This window comes from Scyliorhinus torazame, chromosome 7 (genome assembly GCF_047496885.1).
Source record: "Scyliorhinus torazame isolate Kashiwa2021f chromosome 7, sScyTor2.1, whole genome shotgun sequence".
In the NCBI taxonomy this organism is placed as follows: domain Eukaryota; kingdom Metazoa; phylum Chordata; class Chondrichthyes; order Carcharhiniformes; family Scyliorhinidae; genus Scyliorhinus; species Scyliorhinus torazame.
The window spans coordinates 207,964,889-207,986,398 of record NC_092713.1 but is presented as its reverse complement, the minus strand read 5'-3'; the positions used below and the strand labels follow the sequence as shown (position 1 = coordinate 207,986,398).

The window sequence follows — 21,510 nt, the reverse complement described above, 5'->3', positions numbered from 1 at the left end:
AAAAGTTCATTCTTGAATACACCCTGAGGGAGGATGAGAGGTGACTTAATAGAGGTTTATAAGATGATGAGGGGGATAGATAGAGTGGACATTCAGAGACTATTTCCTCGGGTGGATGTAGCTGTTACAAGGGGGCATAACTATAAGGTTCGGAGTGGGAGATATAGGAGGAATGTCCGAGGTAGGTTCTTTACTCAGAGAGTGGTTAGAGTGTGGAATGGACTGCCTGCTGTGATAGTGGAGTCGGACACTTTAGGAACTTTCAAGCGGTTATTGGATAGGCACATGGAGCACACCAGAATGACAGGGAGTGGGATAGCTTGATCTTGGTTTCGGACAAAGCTTGGCACAACATCAAGGGCCGAAGGGCCTGTTCTGTGCTGTACTGTTCTATGTTCCTTGCAGCTCCAACAATACCCAAGAAGATCAACACCATCCTGGACAAAACAGCCCGCTGGATCAGCACTCAATCACCACCTTAAGTGTTTGTTGTGTTCTCTATTTTGCTTTACCTGAATGGCTCGGATGCGTAGTGTTGGATAAAGAACACAAAGCTTTGTTTACAAACAAAACTATAAATTTATTACACTTTACTAAGATTCGATCACATTCCTAAAGTAGGTTTCTCTATTAAACTATGCCATCTCTAACTAGCAAGCAGACTTTCTCAAGTACAACTGCTCACTCTCTCATGCCTCACTATCTTATCCAGCTCTCTCCTAACTCGTGACCCCAGAATCCCTAAAGTCACATGATATATATATATGATGGTTCTGTGGTTCCCTCTAGTGGTAAGAAGCATTATCATTAACTTGTTAGCTCTTTACATCCCAATCAATATACATATCATTACAGTATTCGCTCCCTCCAACCACCAATATTCAGTGGCTGCATTGTGTCCCACATACAAGATCCACTGCAACAAGGCTCCTCCGACGGCACTTTCCAAACAGGCTTCTCCTCAGCCAGTCTGACATGACTGTGTGCAGTTTCTCGTGGAAATGGCCTCTGGCACAAAACTAAGCTCAATTCTGGACTTACCAGCAAGCTCACTGAAAAAAAAGGTCACACCAGTGCAGTAAGGGGTACACATGAGGTTGAGGCATGGGCGCCTTTTTCAGACAGAGTTAAGCGGTATTATCGCGTATCTAACAGTTCTGTACCAAGGACGATTCCTGACTACTTGAAGTAGAAAGTATTCCAGCCCAACATCAACTCTCCTCATCGTCGCAAACAAAGTATTACATTTGAATTTTGGATAACTGCACCTCGATATAAAGATACACTTCGGTATAGGAGCGACAATTATAGGGGTTTCCCCTCTTTATTCACAGAACCGTCTGGGTTCTTGAAATCCCTGCATTGGGTTGGAAAGAAGAACAAAGGAATGGGCACATATGCACCTCAGAGCAGAGCGAACAGCGGCAAGTCAACAACATAAAAGTCCAAAACATCAGGTTTCACTAACCATTAACCTCCTGGGCGACTGGCAACCAGCCTTAAAAACTGCCAAGAACAAGCCTCTGGGTTCATCTTCCTTTATTAAAAACAGGAGCAGAAATAGCTGCTCACAGCTGGAGATGTTATTAAGATGCAATAGATTTGGAGAGTTTGTATAACGCCAGGTCACTGGCACTCGGCCAAGTTCAAAATGTGCCAAATCTTCACAAGCACAAACATACAGGATGGATTTGAATTGAGCTGCAGCAATGGCCAGAAAGCAGGAGGTGGAAAATGCGAGGAAGAGGTAAATACATGACTATTTTTAGGTCAGTGTGGATCGCGTGGAAACCGTCCAGCGAGATAGTTTCTGTGGAATTTGTGTATAAATGTACATTTTAGAATATTAACTCACTCAACATTCACTTTTGATATGGATTCCCTTTTCTCTTCACTATATGGAGTTAGCTGACGGGGCTAAGGCATAAACAGTCGGCAGCGATTATTGTCTACACAGGAACACCCCCGCTGTAACTTATGCCTGTGCAAACATGATCACGGTGGCACAGTGGTTAGCACTGCTGCCTCACAGGGCCTGGGACCCGGGTTTGATTCCGGCCTCGGGTGACTGTCTGTGTGGAGTGTGCACTTTCTCCCCGTGTCTGCGTGGGTTTCCTCCGGGGGCTCCGGTTTCCTCCCACAATCCAAAGATGTGCAGGTTAGGTGGATTGGCCATGCTAAATTGCCCCTAAGTGAGTCCAAAAGGTTAGGTGGGGTTACGGGGACAGCGCAGGGGATTGGGCTTCGCAGGATCGGTGCCCAATCTAATGGCCTCCTTCTGCACTGTAGGGATTCTATGATAAAGGACTCTCTCAAACACCAAAAATAATTTGCAGAAGAGATACTGTGTAGATTGTTACTTTTCTTCCACAGTCGATTAGTACAGGTGAATATTCATCGCCTCGACTTACAAAGATCACCCACAGGAGGGTATCAGTAGGTGGGAGACACATGAAAACATACCCCCCTGCAAGTCAGCACATCAGAAGTAAGAAAACGGAATTCTCCTGATGAGGAAAAATGGAATAGAGCAGTTAAAAACAATAAGATTATTGAAAGCTTGACTACTGATGGCGCCACATTCCCTGGAACTCACCAAACCAGAATTAAAACCTAACCTTTCACACAGAAACCAATAAAAGAACATTCCGGTTAATCTGGACACTTAAGTATTTGAAATTTTAGAAGGCTTCCTCCAAGCATGGAATTAATTTTTTTTTGTAGAAATCTGCTCCCTCCCATTGCAAATCCAGTAAAATGTATCTGTTTCAAACACTAAATTGATTTTACACAAAAGGACAATCAAAACAGCAAAAAGTAACTTGAACAACAGACACTTTCCGAATGGCTTATAGCAATGGTTCCCAACCTGTGGTCCGCGGACAAAAATAATACAATCACGTGTACCTCGTATGTATCATAATCAATGTAACATTATTATTCGTATTGTAATTTGCTTCACAAACAACCTTGTGTAATATAATCCACAAAATTACATGTGAGTGTGCATCATAAACCATTAGAAATCGCTGTGTTTTTAATACCCATTGATATACAGGTTTAATGCCTGTCAGCCATGGGCTATGTAAAAAAAATGTTTTTAAACGGTTTCCATATGTTGTGGACCGCTAAAGCTTTTGATGATGATCTATGGTCCGCATAAACGAAAAGGTGAGGAGCCGCTGGCATTTAGCTTCGCTACTTCAGCAGGGGATGGGCAAATTTGGTAACACATACGTCCTCCAAATTTGGCTACAGCACTCCAGCATCTCCTGCAAGTACCACAGAAGCTCAAGTGTCTGGTTGAATTTTCAGCAGCTCTCAGTCAAAGCAGCTGTGGGTCCCAGTCCCATTTCAGACTGGAACAAATAATCTAGGCCAATGCTTCAGCACTGAGAGTACGTCACAAAGTCAGAGGTGCTATCTTCCAGATGAGACATAAAACTGTCTGCCTGTCAATGTGTAAAGTCAACACCCTGGCCTTACAGCTCATAAATGCCTGAGAGAATGCAGTGTCAGTGCCTAGTCTACTTAGCTATATTTTCCAAGAAGCACACCGACGTTAGGAGGTTGGGGAATCCATTGTGCAAATGCCAGTCCACTTTTGCACACACTTAATTTTCTACTGTGATTCCTGTTGATTGTACCCACCTTAAAATGTGTGCAAGTGAGCTTCCAAATGTTTGCCCATCGTTTACTGTCTCATTTCCACTTAAGTAAAAACAGTTTACAAAAGGCTCCCAGGATTGCAAGGCACTTCATAAAAAGGTGGAATAAGTTTTAAACAAGTTAACTACATGTTAAGACTTTGCGGAATCCTGATTTTTCACCATTTGTTTTTTTGAGTGTGAGCCTCTACCTCTTTGAGTCCAAGAATCAAGTTCAATGCTGCCCCTGTTGGGAATCCCTTTCACCTTTACCATCGAGGGATGGCCGGATGGAATGCGAAAGAAACAAAGCACCTACCTGTTTATCCCTTCACACCCAGATCACACATACATTTACGGGAATCCGGCCAGGAAGGATCTGTCTGAAGAAAATGCCAGGGAGCAATCTTTTCCTGACCCCATGGCAAATTCTTGGCATATTGATGTGTGAGGTTTCTTCTTCTTCTTACAACTTCCAGCCACTGCACAAACAGCTCTGTAGTCAGATTTCCTTTCCATCAACATGCCATCGTTCATAGATCCTTCTGCATGTCCATGAACCCACACAACTCCAATCCACATCTGATGAAAGCTAATCCTAAATCTTACCCAAACACTGCAACGTGCATCCAAAGCATCGGCAGCTGTCCAGCACCCATCATTCTGTATAACGGTATTAAACGTAGGGCACTGCACTCTTAATCCACACCTATTGGCATGGGCATTTGAAGGGATTGGTGAGAGGGCACATATTCGCTCTTATCCTAAAGAGGCAGTTTCGGTGTCACGCCCCTGGTATCACATGCTGGCTCCATTTGGCAACTAATCTGTGAGAAAGCAGCTCCATCGGTGCTAATGGCGATGCTCTGAAGTGTATTTCTGTATGCTAGCTCTGTCTCTCAGAGGCTAAGGTGGAGCAGTCTGTCACCCGTCAGGCAGTCTTTCATATTCGGTGGGGGTTTTGACAGCTGCCCATTGCACCCCACCTAGATTTGCCCTGACAATTAGGCCAGCAAGGCAGTGGCATTATCACTGGACTAATAAACCAAAGACTCAGAGTAATGGTCTAGGGATCCAGGTTCAAATCTCGCCACTGCAGATGGTGAAATTTGAATTCAATAAAAATGTGGAATGAAAAGTCTAATGATGACCATGAAGCCATTGTCAATTGTCGTAAAAACCCATCTGGTTCACTAATGTCCTTTAGGGAAGGGAATCTGCTGTCCTTACCTGGTCATGTGACTCCAGACCCACATCAATGTGGTTGACTCTTAACTGTCCCCTCAAGGGCAATTAGGAATGGGCAATAAATGCTGGGACAGCCTGCGATGACCACGTCCCATAAATTATTTTTTTTTAATTAAAAAAAAGGAGAAAAATAACTGTTGAACAAGAAGCTATCCAGCCTTGGCCAAGTTCCAAGTTACCCACAGGTCTCCATGGTGACAGGGCAGCCATGGAAGGAACAGACTGCCCTTGAACTTCTGCTACTGATCTGCCAGAGTAGCTTGCAGTCCCAAGAAGTCATCCACCAGGGAATGGCAGGTGTGGAGAGTGGGTTCATCCAACCAGACATCGTGTGTTGCAGTTTGCTGGAAACCGTGATGGCAACAGGGACATTCATTTGATACACACAAGGGTGGCACGGTAGCACAGTAGTTCCTTCACAGCGCCAGAGACCCGGGTTCGATTTCCGGTTTGGGTTACTGTGCGGTGTCTGAACGTTCCCCCTGCGTCTGCGTGGGATTCCTCCAGTTGCTCCGGTTTCCTTCCGCAAGTCCCGAAAGATGTGCTTGTTAGGTGAAATGGACATTCTGAATTCACCCTCAGTGTACCCGAACGGTGCTGGAGTGTGGCGACTAGGGATTTTCACAGTGACTTCATTGAAGTGTTAATGTATGCCTAATAAGAGTTATTTTTTAATTGAATACACTCAACATCCTTATTTTAAAAGCCAGACCCATGAAATCTGACTCAAGGAGCGTCAACTGAGGAGTTAACTATCACAACAATGCCTTCCTCCTTGGCTCCAGCCAGAGCTTTCTGACTCACAAACGCTCTCCACCCCAGGTGGTTATCTCTGGGCAGGTTTATGGGAAGGCTATCACCGTCGGTCCCTCGAAATGAGGCTGGCATCTGGCAGGCTTCATGACTTGTGCATCTTCTGCTGGGTGAGACCAATCCAGGAGCCACAGGCCTTTGGGGATAGAGGAAAAGAGTTGTCCCGAGGAGGGTGAAGAGGGTTCTGAAACTAGGATTCCACTCTCTCTCCTTTAAATAATCTCTGTTCCCCTGATTAATTACCTTACCAATGCAAGGGCAGCACGGTGGCGCAGTGATGAGCATTGCTGCCTCACGGCGCCGAGGTCCCAGGTTCGATCCCGGCTCTGTGTCACTGTCCGTGTGGAGTTTGCACATTCTCCCCGTGTCTGCGTGGGTTTCACCCCCACAACCCAAAGGTGTGCAGGGTAGGTGGATTGGCCACACTAAATTGCCCCTTAATTGGAAAAAATGAATTGGGTTCTCTAAAAAATGTTTTAATGAATTTTTTTTTTAATTACCTCTCTGCTCAGGGCGGCAAGGTGGCACAGTGGTTAGCACTGCTGCCTACGGTGCTGAGGACCCAGGTTAGATCACAGCCCCGGGTCACTACCATGTGGAGTTTGCACCCCCACAACCCAAAGATATGCAGGTTAACATGGATTGGCCACGCTAAAATTGTCCCTCAATTGGGAAAAAAATAATTGGGTACTCTAAATTTAAACAAAAAAAATTACCTCTCTACTAAGAGAAATAGGTCCTACTTATCCACTAGGCCTGCTACCATTTTGCACATCTCAATTAAATTGCCTCTCTTATTCCAAAGAAAACAACATATCAGAACTTACCGGAGTTATAATCTGAGGAAGAAATATGCGATTAAGTAAAGCCAGACCTGAGGGAGCCTCAATTACATTTCGGAGAGACTGAGGACAAAAGATTAAGTATTTCACTTTCTACAGGAGTGAAAGCTTACTTAAAAAGGGTACGGTAGGGTACGAGGGTAGGAGAAGCAAAATCAGCAGAAGTGATCACGAACCTGCAGCTGTCACCTGCCATCCTTACTTGCTCCTCTCCAACCTCAGGAGTGCCAATGTTTGCTCCTGATGAAAGACATGTGACTCTTCAACTGCTGCCAATCTCACTGTTGTTGTGCACCATGTTGTCATTGAAAGGATACAGAAAATGAGAATTCCCTTTGGTTACGACAAGATACTTTGGTACAGTCAGCCCACAACCTGACCCAAATCTTGAATTGCTCAAATTCCACCCAGAGCAGAGACTGTGTGAACTCCACTCAAACCCAGACCACAGGCCTCATTCTCCAATTTGGGTATATTAACATTTAATATAAACTTGGGATTAGGGCAATGTGGGAAAAGTAATTTATCTCCTGCTGTCGGGAAGTAGATTTTCGTCAAGGTCAATTAAGATTTCCTGAACCCTAGTGTTCTTCAGCATTATCAGAAACTCACCACAGACCAGCAGTGAGGTACAAAACATCAGTATCGCTGCTCTCCATACAAACTCTCTGAAGGCAGCTTCTCAAAAGTCAGCATTCGACTCGCAACATTCAAATTAGCGCCTGCTCTGAAAAGGGGTGTGGGAATAAACTAACCTGCTGCTGCAGCTTTTCTCCTGAAAGGATGTATTCCTCTTCCCCTGCAACCTCCATAATCACACCCCACCCCCTCCTGCTAAATCTGACAAAAATAAAATCTCTGAATATTTGCAGAATGCCTTCTAATTGAACTGCGGCCATTTGTAAGCACTGTCACAATGAGCCGCACAACTGTGTGGAATTGTGAGGCAATCAGCCGCTTCCTACAAAAAAGGAAGGGGCGCCCAGACCAGTGTTAATACTCTTGCTGTGTTCAATTACTGAGCACACTGACTGGTGTAGCCATCTGGGATGGCCACTTCCAGAATACAAAATGGATGCTTGCAATGAACGTAGGGAACTATGGACAATGTTAAGAAAGAAAGCAGGCACAGAACCTGTATGCGTATTGAGAAGGCAGCTCCCAGACAAGACTGAAACTGTAGGTCAATTAACATATTGATGACCCATCTCCGGGAACAAACTAAAGACACTCAAGCAACCGATCTAGCTCCAGACATCGCGGCGCCAGTTCCCCAAACCGAAAGCGTAAACAAAGCAAGGCCAACGGCCACCTAAGACATGCCTAGCCATCAGGGCACCCACCCCTTTATTGGTCAAGATCAATACAAGTGACCAAGATACGGCCCAAATAATTGGGGCCAAGTTTAAGGCCCGCCCAAAAGCGCGCAAAGCCCCTCCAGGTATAATAAGGAACCCCCGAGAGAGAATCGTTCTCTTGGATTTGACTCTCAAAGCAGAGACCGCTCCACCAACTGCATCAGAAGCAAGTAAGTCCAAGGTCACCGCTCGCGACCAGATGGACGACCTTAGCTGTTCTCCTGTACCACTTCGAACCAACAACCTCAGATCCGAACAACGGCCATTGTTGCTCTGGTTGAGTGGGCTCCCGAAGCTAAGTACAGGCGTTAGCGTTGGAGATAGTTTAGTTTGTAGTACTTTGTGCATGAGTAGATATTACTGTGTGTGTAAATAAATAGTATTGACTTTGAACTAACTAACTGGTGTATTGGCTCTTTGATCAGAATTCAGGTTTGAACCTTGTGGCGGTATCGAGAGATACCTGGCGACTCTAAAGCAAACATAATTAGGATTAAGGAAGGCAACCATATTGACCGCCATATTTAGAACCAGAGAAACAGAGCAACACTGTTCATCCTCTCCATCTCATATTGAGCAGCAGGTCAAATGAAAATATTTTTTAACATTTTTTTTATAAATCATACAACGGGTATAAATCTCCACTTTTGAAATTAAGTTCTCCTGCCAGTGGAGAATCGGGACTGTGTCACACTGGTGCAAGATTGTCACCGAGATGGTGTACTCATACCTGTACAATGCTAAATTAAGCATAGTGGAGAGCACTTTGGTCTCCTTGCATTTACTGACGTAGGACCGACATTTTCAATGGGCATCCCGATTCAGGCGTCCAGAGACAGACCCCTCTCCCCTACCCCTACCCCAGCGCAAATGTTGACGCCCCCCCCCCCAAGCTAACAAGAGGGGCACCCCAAACCTCATCAAGGAGGGGCATCCTCTCCCCTCCCCTCCCCCCCCCCCCCACGAGAATAACAGGTCACCCCACACCATGTACGCACGAGGGTGACCCGACGAAATCACCAGATTCCCCCCAGCCACCACCCCCTTCAGGTCATCACCTGGCGTTACCAACGGAGCACTGCCCCATAGCACTGACACCCTAGCCTGGCACGCTGCACACCAAGCAGGGGGTGGGGGGGGGGGGGGGGGGAGTCAAGGAGGTAAATCCATTACTCATGCACCATTTTGCCACTACCAGGCTGCAGAGAGTGGGTCCCCCATGGTCCTGGGGGTTGGTTGGCCTCGGCCTGGGTTTAAAGGGTGACTTCGGGACCCTCCCCCAGAATGGGGGTCCCGTGTCTGGATTGCCCTTCTAGCCCTGGGCAACCGAATGTTCACTCTTGACATGCTGATCTCAGGCAACTCTGTTCAAAGTCATCATCCCTGTCTATGAACTGTTTAAACTTTGAAGTGGCTTTTTCACTTTATTTTTTTTTAAGTAAATGTTTTATTGAGGTATTTTTGGTATAGTAACAACAAAATAAACAATATACATGAAACCATAAACATAGTGCAATTTACCTTTCGTATAGTTCCCACCCTTATTAACCCCCTACACTAATCTAAACGACCCCCCCCCCCCCTGCTGACGATTAATTTTCTGCAACGAAGTCGGCAAGCGGTTGCCACCTCCGGACGAACCCCAACAGTGACCCTCTCAAGGCAAACTTGATTTTCTCCAAACAGAGAAAGCTAGCCATGTCCGATAGCCAGGTCTCCGACTTCGGGGGCTTTGAGTCCCTCCAAGCTAATACTATCCGTCTCCAGGCTACCAGGGAAGCAAAGGCCAGGACGTCTGCCTCTTTCTCCTCCTGGATTCCCGGGAATTCTGACACTCCGAAAATTGCCACCTCTGGACTCAGCGCCACCCTTGTTTTTAACACCGTGGACATGACGTCCGCAAACCCCTGCCAAAATCCCCTAAGCTTTGGACATGTCCAAAACATGTGGACATGGTTCGCTGGTCCTCCCGCACATTTTGCACACCTGTCCTCCACCCCAAAGAATCTGCTCATCTGGGCCACTGTCATGTGAGCCCGGTGAACAACCTTAAATTGTATCAGGCTGAACCTGGCACATGTTGCGGACGCGTTGACTGTACTCCATACGTCCGCCCATAGACCATCCTTTATCTCACCTCCCAGCTCCTCCTCCCACTTGCGCTTCAGCTCCTCGGTCTGCGTCTTCTCCGACCCCATAAGCTCCTTATAAATGTCCGAGACGCTCCCTTCTCCTACCCACTCTCTGCAAACTACCCTGTCGTGAATCCCCCTTTGCGGTAGGAGCGGGAAGGTTGACACCTGTTTACGAAGGAAGTCCCACACCTGCAGATACCTGAATTTGTTTCCCCTCGCCAACCAAAACTTTTCCTCCAACGCCCTCATACTCGGAAAGCTCCCCTCTATGAACATATCCCCCATCCTCTCAATCCCCGCTCTCCGCCATAACCGGAACCTCCCGTCCATACTCCCTGGGGCAAACCGGTGATTATCACAGATTGGGCCCCAGACCGATGCTCACACATGCCTCCTCCATTGGCCCCAAACTCTCAGGGCCGCCACCACCACTGGACTGGTGGAGTACCGTGCCGGCGGGAACGGCAGAGGCGTAGTTACCAACGCCCCCAGACTGGTGCCCTTACTTGAAGCCGCCTCCATACGCACCCATGCCGACCCCTCCCCTACCACCCACTTCCTGATCATGGTTATATTAGCCGCCCAGTAATAATTACTAAAATTTGGCAGCGCCAGCCCGCCCTCTCCCCGACTTCGTTCAAGCATTACCTTCCTTACTCGCGGGGTCTTGCCCGCCAGAAGAAGCCCGTGATCACTCTGTTGACCCGCTTAAAAATGGACTGCGGAATAAAGATGGGGAGACACTGAAATACAAATAGGAATCTCGGGAGGACCGCCATCTTCACCGTTTGCACCCTCCCAGCCAGAGACAACGGAAGCGCGTCCCATCTCCGAAAACCGTCCTTCATTTGGTCCACTAGCCGGGCCAGATTCAATTTATGCAGCCGGTCCCATTCCTGCGCCACCTGGATGCCTCGATACCTAAAGCTTCCCTCTACTAACCTAAACGGCAGCTTTCCGAGTCGCCTCTCCTGTCCCCTTGCCTGGACCACAAACAACTCACTCTTTCCCATATTAAGCTTATACCCCGAAAACCGGCCAAATTCCCCTAGAATCCTCATGATTTCTTCCATCCCCTCTATTGGGTCCAAAACATACAGAAGCAGGTCATCCGCATAGAGCGAAACCCTGTGCTCCATCTCCCCCCCCCCCCCCCCCCCGGACCAGACCTCTCCAGCCCCTCGAGGATCTTAGAGCATTTGTCAACGGATCTATAGCCAGCGCAAACAACAGTGGGGAGAGGGGGCATCCCTGTCTCGTCCCCGGTGCAGTCTAGAATAGTCCGATGTTGTCCTATTCATCCGTACACTTGCCACAGGAACCTGATACAGTAACCTGACCCAGTCAATAAAGCCCCACCCGAATCCGAACCATCCCAGTATCTCCCACAGATAGTCCCATTCTACCCGATCAAAAGCCTTCTCTGCATCCATTGCGATCACTGCCTCCACCTCCCTACCTTCCGGGGCATCATGATCCCAATTAACAGCCTTCTTACATTGGCCACCAACTGCCTGCCCTTAACAAACCCCGTCTGGTCCTCCCCAATAACGTCCGGAACACAATCCTCGATCCTGGAGGACAAGATTTTGGCCAGCAACTTGGCATCTACATTCAACAGGGAGATCGGCCTGTAGGACCCACAGAACTCCGGGTTCTTGTCCCGCTTAAGAATCAGCGAAATCGTGGCCTGTGACATTGTCGGGAGCAGCACCCCGCTTTCCCTTGACGCATTGAACGTCCTCAACAATACCGGCCCCAATATCCCCGAGAACCTCTTATAAAACTCCACTGGGTACCCGTCCGGACTGAGGGCCTTACCCGCCTGTATGGCCTTCAAGCCCTCCACTATCTCCTCCAGCCCGATTGGGGACCCCAGCCCTTCTACCCGCTCCCCGTCCACCTTTGGGAAATTCAGTCCCTCCAAGAAGCGCCTCATCACCTCCGGCCCCGTAGAGGGTTCCGACCTGTACAGCCAGCTGTAGAAATCCCTAAACGCGTTATTCACCCCCACTGAATCACCAACCAGGTTCCCATCTCCATCCTTTACTTTCCCTATCTCCCGAGCTGCTTCCCGCTTCCTAAGCTGCTGTGCAAGTATTCTGCTGGCCTTCTCTCCATGTTCATCGACCGCCCCCCTCGCCTTTCTCAGCTGCTCCACCTCCCTCCCTGTGGTCAGCAAGCTAAACTCCGCCTGTAACCTCCGCCGTTCCCTTAAAAGCCCTGCCTCTGGGGTCTCCACATACCTCCTATCAATCTGTAGTATCTCCTTTACCAGTTGGTGCGTCTCTGCCCTGTCCACCTTCTCCCTATGGGCCCGGATCAAGATCAGCGCCCCCCTGACCACCGCCTTCAGTGCTTCCCACACCACCGCTGCTGAAATTTCCCTCGTGTCATTGACCTGCAGGTAGCTCGGAATACATTTCCTCAGCCGCTCGCACACCCCTTCATCCGCCAAAAGTCCCACATCTAACCTCCAGTGCGGGTGCTGGTTACTGTCTTTACTAACCTGCAGGTCAACCCAGTGCGAAGCATGGTCTGAGATTGTAATCGCCGAGTACCCCGTGTCCACCACCCCAGCCAGCAAGGCCCTGCTCAAAATCAATCAATCAATCCGGGAATACACTTTATGCACGTGTGAGTAGAAGGAGAACTCCTTCACCCTCGGCTGCCCAAATCTCCATGGATCCACCACCCCCATCAGCTCCATGAACCCTTTTAGTTCCTTTGCCATTGCTGGCAACCTTCCCATTTTAGAGCTTGACCGGTCCAAGCCAGGGTCCATAACTGTGTTGAAGTCCCCTCCCATGACCAACCTGTGAGAGTCCAGGTCCGGTATCTTCCCCAGCATCCTCTTTATAAACTCTACATCATCCCAATTTGGCGCAGACACATTTACTAATACCACCTGCACCCTCTACCCTCCCACTGACCATAATGTACCGAACTCCCACGTCCGAGACTATTCTACCCGCCTCAAACACCACCCGCTTATTGATCAGGATCGCAACCCCTCTAGTCTTTGAATCGAGTCCCGAATGAAAGAACGGACTGACCCAGCCATTCCTCAGTCTAACCTGGTCCGTTACGCGAAGGTGCGTCTCCTGCAACATTACCACGTCCACCTTCAATCCCCTAAGATGCGCGAACACACGTGCCCTTTTGACCGGCCCATTTAACCCTTGAACAATCCAGGTGATCAGCTTAGTTGGGGGGCTCATTGCCCTGCCACCCCCACCCCCCCCCCACCACCAACCCCCTCCGCCGATCAGCCATCCCCTTTTTTAGGCCTGCCTCCAGCCTGTGCTCCGCGCCTCCACCGATCCATCCCCAGGCAGCCCCCGCCCTCAACCTCCTCTCTGTCCCTCAGCCCTCCCTAGTCAGCAGAGCATTCACCTCCCCCCCCTAGTAACACCACCCTGTAACCCAACCCCTTTACTAAACCAAACATATCCACTGCGCTTCTGAGAGCTAGCTCGCCCAGCTAGCTTGGTGGCCCCCATCCCCGGCGCCAGATAGTCTTCCATCTATTGTTCCCTCCCCCCACTCATACAACCAAACTCCAACATCAAACAATCCCCATACAATTGCCCAACAGAAAAACACCAAGATCAAAACAAGCACCCCTCCATCCCCCAACAGTGCAAATGAAAACCTTACTCACTCAGCTCTACCGCTGGTTCCAAATCAATGCAAACGGCAGCACAAACATATTCCATGAAACGCAAAATGAGAAACTTTTTACAAAAGCAGAGAAACAAAAAGAAAAAACAAAAGCCAAGTTCAAAAGTTCTCAATCCGTCACCAGCCCTTTTTCGCAAAGTCCAACGCGTCCTCAGGTGACTCGAAGTAGAAGTGCTGATCCTCATGCGTAACCCAGAGACGGGCTGGGTATAACAGTCCAAACTTCATCTTTTTCTTAAAAAGGATTGACCTGATCTGACTGAAGCCTGCTCTCCTCCTGGCCACCTCTCCACTCAGGTCCTGGTAAACCTGCAGGATGCTATTGTCCCATTTACAGCTCCGTGTCTGCTGGCCCACTGTAGAATGCGCTCCTTATCCGAGAACCTGTGGAATCTCACCACCGCTCAATCGACTCTTTTATCGGGTCCAAGCAGTCCTGTTTCTGCGTAGCAAAGCCTTCCTGAATGACTTGCACCAGCTGCTCCATAGACTGCTGGGTCGACAAGCCAGAGGTCCGAACCTCCGCCATGCTGTCTTCTGTTGCAGCTACAGTCCAAGCCTTCTCTATCTTTTTGTTTCTGCCCTCGCGAACACTTCTAGTCCTTCTGTCCATGCACTGAAGTGGGAATTCAGTAAACAATTGCCACTAACGTCCGTTTTACAATTCAGATCTGGTTGAGAAACGGGGGAAAGGTCCAAAAGTCCGACCAGAGCGGGAGCCACCAAATGTGTGACTTACTCCTTCATAGCCACCACCGGAAGACCGGCTTTTCACTTTAAACTGCTCTGCTTGGCAGCTGATGAGCTGATCAGACAGTTCATTGAAGAAACAAACCAGGAATCTGCAAGGACATTCCCTCTCCTTGTATCTGCTCCCTCAGCCTTATGCTTTGAACACTGCTGCTTTTTGAAGTGTGTAGGCCTTCCTAGAAGACCCACAACTTTAAAAGCTTTGAAATCCCCTGTGATCCTTTGGATGTTTTTGTATTCATTCAATTTCACAGTTCAGTATCTTTAACTAGCATTTAATTGACAGCTTAATGGTTTAAACACAGCAAGCAGGATATTTGTTTATTTATCGTTCCCTTCCGCACTTGAAAACACCAAATGGTTAAGAAAGAACATTAAATGCTTTCACTTCCTCTTTTCTCACCGCAGAAAACACCTAGGATTGTTGAAGTGGCCCGCAGTTGTCAGTCAGAACAAGGATGTTTATAAAGGTTAGGATCAATGAGGGGAGCACTTCAGATACATTTAAGCATGATGGGAAAGTTAAATAACAAACCTCCTGCCTGCTGTGTTGAAATCATTATGCTGTCCATCAAAGGCTAGTTGTAGGCTCTGCATCTGTGAAATTGAATGAATGTCGAGCATTTCAAAGGATCTCAGGCTTCTGAAGTGCTGTGAGCTTTCTAGGAAGGCTCAAAGCATAGGGCTGAGGGAACAGATGTGAGGAAAAGGAAAGTCCTTGCAGCTTCCTGGCTCAAGTCTTCAATGAACTGTCTGATCTGCTCATCAGCTATCAGTTCACAGACAACGATAATGATATTCAACAAAGGTTGCCTGAGCTCATCATGCCAGAAGAGATCTTTGGCTTGCCCAGGGTTAGAAGCGGCAGTCCAGATACAGGTCCCCGATCCCGGAGAAGGTTCCGGAGGTCAATCCCTTACCCCCAGCCCAAGCCCATCCAACCCCCAGGACCTTTGGGGGACCCTACCTTTTCAGCCTGGCAGTGGAAGACGTGCACATGAGCAATGGGCTGACCCCTTGACCCGCCGCCCCTCCCACCCCCCTGCATTCATCACGCCAGGACTGCGCTCGTCAGTACTTGCACCAAAGCTTGCCTGGTGGAGTTCTCACTGGGAGGGTCAAAGCACAACAGAGGTGGCGATTCAGACTTCCAGCCGAGTAATCGCATTCTGATGAATGCGTATGAGCTGTTTGCATGTTCTTGCTGACACAGGGCAGGAAGCCCGCTATGGCCAGTGGGGTGGAAACGGAGACTGAGGACGAGTCTGCCATCTGACGCCGATCCTAATTTTGGGACAACGTGGGATTTTCCACCCAATCGAGATTCCGGGTTTTTAGCAGGCGGGAACGGAGAATCTTCCTCGACCTGTCTGATCTTTGAGTTGGCGAATCACTGACTCCTACAGTCATCAGAACATAAAACTAGGGAGCGTCCAATCCACAGATTTCTGCAGGCATATCATATCCCTACAGACTGTAACACTTGAGGAGGAATGGTGCATAGAAATGAGGTGCAGGAGTGAGTTGTGGAGGGGTGGGGAAGAAATTAAATCATCTAGGACTTTGAAGCCAGACTAACCCCCAGTAACCTCTACTGAAAATGTGTAGAGGTTGCGTGAGAATAGATCGGGCTTGGCGAAGGTGCCTGCCACAGTCGAACAGCTTACCAATCATTTAATAAGGAATATCTACTTTGGTAAGGTACTAAAAGGGCTTGAACACATAAATAGCTGAGACCCTTTACCCCAGTATGAATTAACTCCTTAAGGGGCACAACATAACAAATGCCCTAGAGTTTTAACTGATCTGTATCATTCAATTAAATGATTTATACTGTAAAGTCACAAACAGTCCATTTCAGCCATCTCTTTTCTCAATCATTTTCCCTTGTATCCCTCCCATACATGCCCCAAATGACCAAATAAAAGTTCAGTGGTAGGCCTCCTGCTCTTGTCTTGTTTATAAAAGACCTAAGTCGTCCTTTGGCAATTTCTGCAGCACGCCAGTTCAGCGTTCATATAGTCATCACGCTGATGAAGTATCTTTGTGTCACCAGAGTGACAATCAGCAATCGCAGACTGACAGCTTGTCATAATTGTTCATAGTATAAGACAGCCCAGTGACTCCAATGGCCAACTTCCTCTGCAGCATTGTCCAATGCTGCCTGCCAGGACCTGATTTTTTAACAAATTTTTTCACAGGATGTCGGTCGGGGTCACTGTCAGGGCCAGCATTTATTGCCCAGCCCTAATTGCCCTCAAGAAGGTGGAGCGGCCGTCTTCTTTTTTATAAATTTATAGTATCCAATTCATTTTTTCCAATTAAGGGGCAATTTAGCGTGGCCAATCCACCTAACCTGCACATCTTTGAGTTGTGGGGTTGAAACCCACGCAAACACGGGGAGAATGTGCAACTCCACACGGACAGTGACCCTGAGTCGGGATCGAACCTGGGACTTAGGCGCCGTGAGGCAACAGTGCTGGGGAGCAGCCTTCTTGAACACAGCTACAGTTCATGTGGTGGAGTTGCAAACACAGTGCTGTTAGGGAGGGAGTACAACCACCAGGCTTGAGCCCATCACTTTGATCAAAGACTGTTTTCTTCAGAACTCTCAAAAATGCTATTGGTGAGAGTAAATCTTCAAGAAAGTAACCCTATGCGAGATAGTATCGGAGACTAGAGTAGCAACTGGTAAAGGCCACTTGCAAATGGGGAGGCGGTGGTATCGTGGCAACGTCATGGTCTGGTAATCCAGTGACCTAAGGTCCCGCTCTGGAAATGAGGGTTAAAATCCCACCACAGCAGATGGTGGACTTGCAATTCAATAAAAATGATCACGAATTGATTGCTGTTAAAAACTCATATTGGGAAGGAAACCTGTCACCCTCACCTTGTCTGGTATATATGTGACTCCAGATTTGCAGTAATGTGTTTGACGAGTAAATGCCTAGCAAGTCACTCAATCCCAGGGCAATTAGGGATGGGCAATAAATGGTGGCCCAGTCAACAACACCCACATCCCATGAAATATATATTTTTTTAAAATAACTTAGTTACAGTGCACAGGAAATTAAAACTGCCCCATTTTCAGCCAAAGCTCATTTCCAGTTTTCAATACAGCTAATTTAGTTATTCCCATTGTGCTCTAGATTAGTTTCCAGCAAAAATATATCCCTTTGCGGATAAAAGTTTGATTTTAAATTGGTAACATGCGTGCGTCAACATCCAGTTTCCCCAATGCCCATCGCGGACTTCAGAATCTACATCAACACCACACATCCGGCATCCAAGTCTGCAATGCCTGCACTCCCGACCTGGCCGGCTTCATTGCTGGGATAGGCATTTCCTAGTCCTTCGCAAGTTTCAAGCACTCGGACGAACTTTTCAATGAGTCATGGCTCACACCAGCCCAAGAGTGTGGTGAACCAGTCTGAGGGCTTAGTTTTCATCCTCCAAGTGGTTTGTGCAATGATATGTATATAGTCAGGTTAGTAAAGGGTTAATTATTACATCTCTGTGTAATTCAAATACTAGAGGGCACCACCACTACTCTGTATATAAATCAGACCTCAGGGAATGCTGGGTAGTTAGTGTAAGAGTTAGTGAAGGAGAAAGCAAGAGAACAGCACGAGGAGATTAGATTAGATAGAGTTAACACAAGGTTAGATCATAGTATAATTAGTGACTATTTAGATGATTGATTACTGCTAGACAGATTCAATATTACTTTATTATTAACTGTAGCTCAGTAGCGAACTTCATTATTTAATTAATCGTTATACAATAAATTAGTTTTGTTTCAATCTAATGATTGGTGGATTCTTTGTCATCAACACATCGGACCATTCTGGAAGAAAAGAGACAGAACACAACATATTACCACCAAGGGTAATATAACTTTTGTAAAGGCCCCGAAGAATCCAGCACGAGTTTTAAGGATACAAAATAATAAAGTTTATTTACTATAACAATATATACCTAGTAGTAGCAGTAACTTCCCTTGCTACCTTCTCCTTCCTCCTGGTTCCTGGACTGGCCAGCTTATTTATAGTAGGAGTTTCTCCGCCCCCCTCATTGGGGAAGTTCATACTCCCATAGGATTGTGGGATAATCATTAGTCCCCAGCCAATCGTCAGTAGGCAGGTTATAACATCCCTCCCCCCCAAAGTCCAAGGAATCCACCGTAGGCCCTGGCGAAGGAAGGCGTCGAACTCGTTTGGCCGCAGGCCGGACGCCATTTGCACGCGGCGCTGGATCAGGCGGCGTATAACGAGACGGAGACCGGCGCTTCCGTGATGAACGGCGCGGTTGTACATCCACGGCCTGTGGACCCGAGGATTCCCCCTCTGATTCATCCTGTGTCTCCATCTCGGAGTCAGAGTCTGCTGCCTCCGTCATGTCAGCGCCTCTGTCCCCATTCGGTCCCGTCATGACCTGCGCAGGCTTTGAGTGAGGCACCAGTGGAAGATTTGGAGGACTACCTTCCCTTGTTTCTGGTCTTTGCCGCTGTTGAACTGAGCTCCGGGGGCGGGGAATCTTTTGCGGGGATGATCTTCTGGACCGGACGTGGTCTACATGTTTTCGCTGGAGACGACCCTGGGCTTGCACTTGGTACGATATAGGGCCCGTTTGGCGAAAGATTACCCCAGGAACCCATTGGGCACCACCAGCAAAATTCCGCACGAATACTGGGTCACCGGGCGCAAACTGCCGAATCGGACGATGCTGAGACAATCCCGGTCCCTGCCGTTCTTGTGTGCGGCGTACTTTTGCGCCAATGTCCGGGAAGACCATACTAAGGCGGGTGCGAAGTCTCCGGACCATTAGGAGTTCTGCGGGAGCTACCCCAGTCACTGTATGGGGGGCGGTCCTGTACGTAAACAAAAACCGAGCCAGTCTCGTGTCCATTGATCCGGAAGACTGCTTCTTTAGGCCTCTTTTGAATGTTTGCACTGCACGCTCTGCCAACCCATTTGAAGCCGGGTGGTAAGGGGCAGTGCGGATATGGCGGATGCCGTTCATCTTTGTAAACCTAGCAAACTCCTCACTCGTGAATGGCGTGCCATTATCCGTGACCAGCACCTCGGGGAGGCCATGCGTGCTAAATGATAAACGCATTTTTTCAATTGTTGCGCAGGACGTTGTCCCCTGCATCTTATGCACCTCCAGCCATTTGGACTGGGCGTCAATTAGTAGGAGGAACATGGATCCCTGAAAAGGGCCTGCGAAATCTGCATGCAAGCGTGTCCAAGGCCGCCCTGGCCATTCCCAGTGACGTAGGGGCGCGGCCGGCGGAAGCTTCTGATGCTCCTGGCAAATGGAGCAGTTTTGGGCCACCTTCTCAATGTCGGTGTCGAGGCCTGGCCACCAGACATAACTCCGGGTCAACATTTTCATCTTGGTCACGCCCGGATGCCCATTGTGCAAGTCTGATAATATCAGCTCCTGGCCTTTTTCCGGGACAACCACACGCGTCCACCACAAGAGGATGCCGTCTTCCACGCTGAACTCTGACAGCTTGGAGGAAAATGCCCGTAACTCGCCTGGGAGCTGTCTATGCTGCCCACCATACAGGACTATGTGCCGAACCTTTGACAGGACTGGCTCCGTCTGGGTACACTCACGGATCTGTGATGCCGTGACAGGCAAGGTGTCCATAAAATTTAGGGTTGCGACCACCTCACCGGTCGTGGGGGTCGACATGGGGCCGGTCGATAAAGGCAATCGGCTCAGTGCGTCGGCATTTGCTATCTGCGTACCTGGTTTGTGCTCCAGAGAATACTCATATGCAGCAAGCAACAAAGCCCAGCGCTGGATCCGTGCAGAAGCAATGGGCGGTATCGGCTTATCCTCTCTGAAGAGTCCCAGCAGGGGCTTATGATCAGTCACGATAGTGAAATGGCGGCCGTACACATACTGGTGGAAGCGTTTCACCGCGAAAACCACTGCCAGGCCCTCCTTCTCGATCTGCGCGTACTTCTTCTCCGCTGCAGTCAATGTGCGGGAGGCGAAAGCTATCGGTCGCTCGGCCCCGTTCTCCATCTTGTGGGACAGGACAGCCCCAATACCATACGGGGATGCATCACATGTGACGAGCAAAGGCTTTCCCGGATCATAGTGGGTTAGTAACCCAGACGACGACAATTGTTGCTTTACCCGCCGGAAAGCGGTTTCTTGCGGCTGACCCCAAACCCAGGTGTGATTTTTCTTTAGCAGCAGGTGTAAGGGGGCCAGCGTAGTTGCCAGATTGGTAATAGTTTACGAGACCGAGAAAAGAACGAAGATGCGAAGTGTCAGTCGGGGTGGGGGCATGTTGAATTGCACGCACCTTCTCTGCGACGGGGTGCAGACCCTCGCGGTCCACCCGATAACCTAGGTAGACTACTTCTTTTGCCTGAAATATGCACTTTGTGTGACGTAAACGGACTCCAGCCTCCGAAAGGCGTTTAAGGACAGCCTCCAGATTTTCCAAATGCTCTTGCTCCGACGTCCCTGTAATCAACACGTCATCTAGGTAGACAGCCACACGTGGTAAACCTCTCAAAATGCCCTCCATAACACGTTGAAAAATTGCGCAGGCAGAGGATACTCCAAAGGGCAACCGTGTATATTCATACAGGCTCCCGACATATGGTCGGGAGGCAGGGTCCAGCTCCAACTGCAGGTAGGCGTGACTCATATCTAATTTTGTGAATGAGAGTCCGCCTGCAAGTTTCGCGTAGAGATCCTCTATGCGAGGCATTGGGTATCGGTCGAGTCGGGAAACTGTATTCACTGTAAGTTTATAGTCGCCACACAAGCGAACTGTGGCATCTGGCTTCATTACTGGCACAATTGGTGCTGCCCAGTCAGCAAAACGGACAGGCCTGATAATACCCAAACTCTCCAAACGAGTGAGCTCCCCTTCTACCTTCTCGAGCAAAGCGTAAGGCACTGGGCGCGCCCGGAAATAGCGCGGTGTGGCTCCTGGTTCAACTTGGATACGGGCTACGGCCCCTTTTATTTTCCCCAGACCAGGCTGGAATACCTCTGG

At 48.5% G+C, this 21,510-nt stretch overlaps 1 protein-coding gene across 1 annotated transcript in view; it reads right to left on the bottom strand.

Moving 5' to 3' along the window:
- The window catches only part of n4bp3 (NEDD4 binding protein 3), a 193,161-nt gene that overhangs the window by 147,685 nt on the left and 23,966 nt on the right, over positions 1-21,510 (bottom strand). The window lies entirely within an intron of this gene.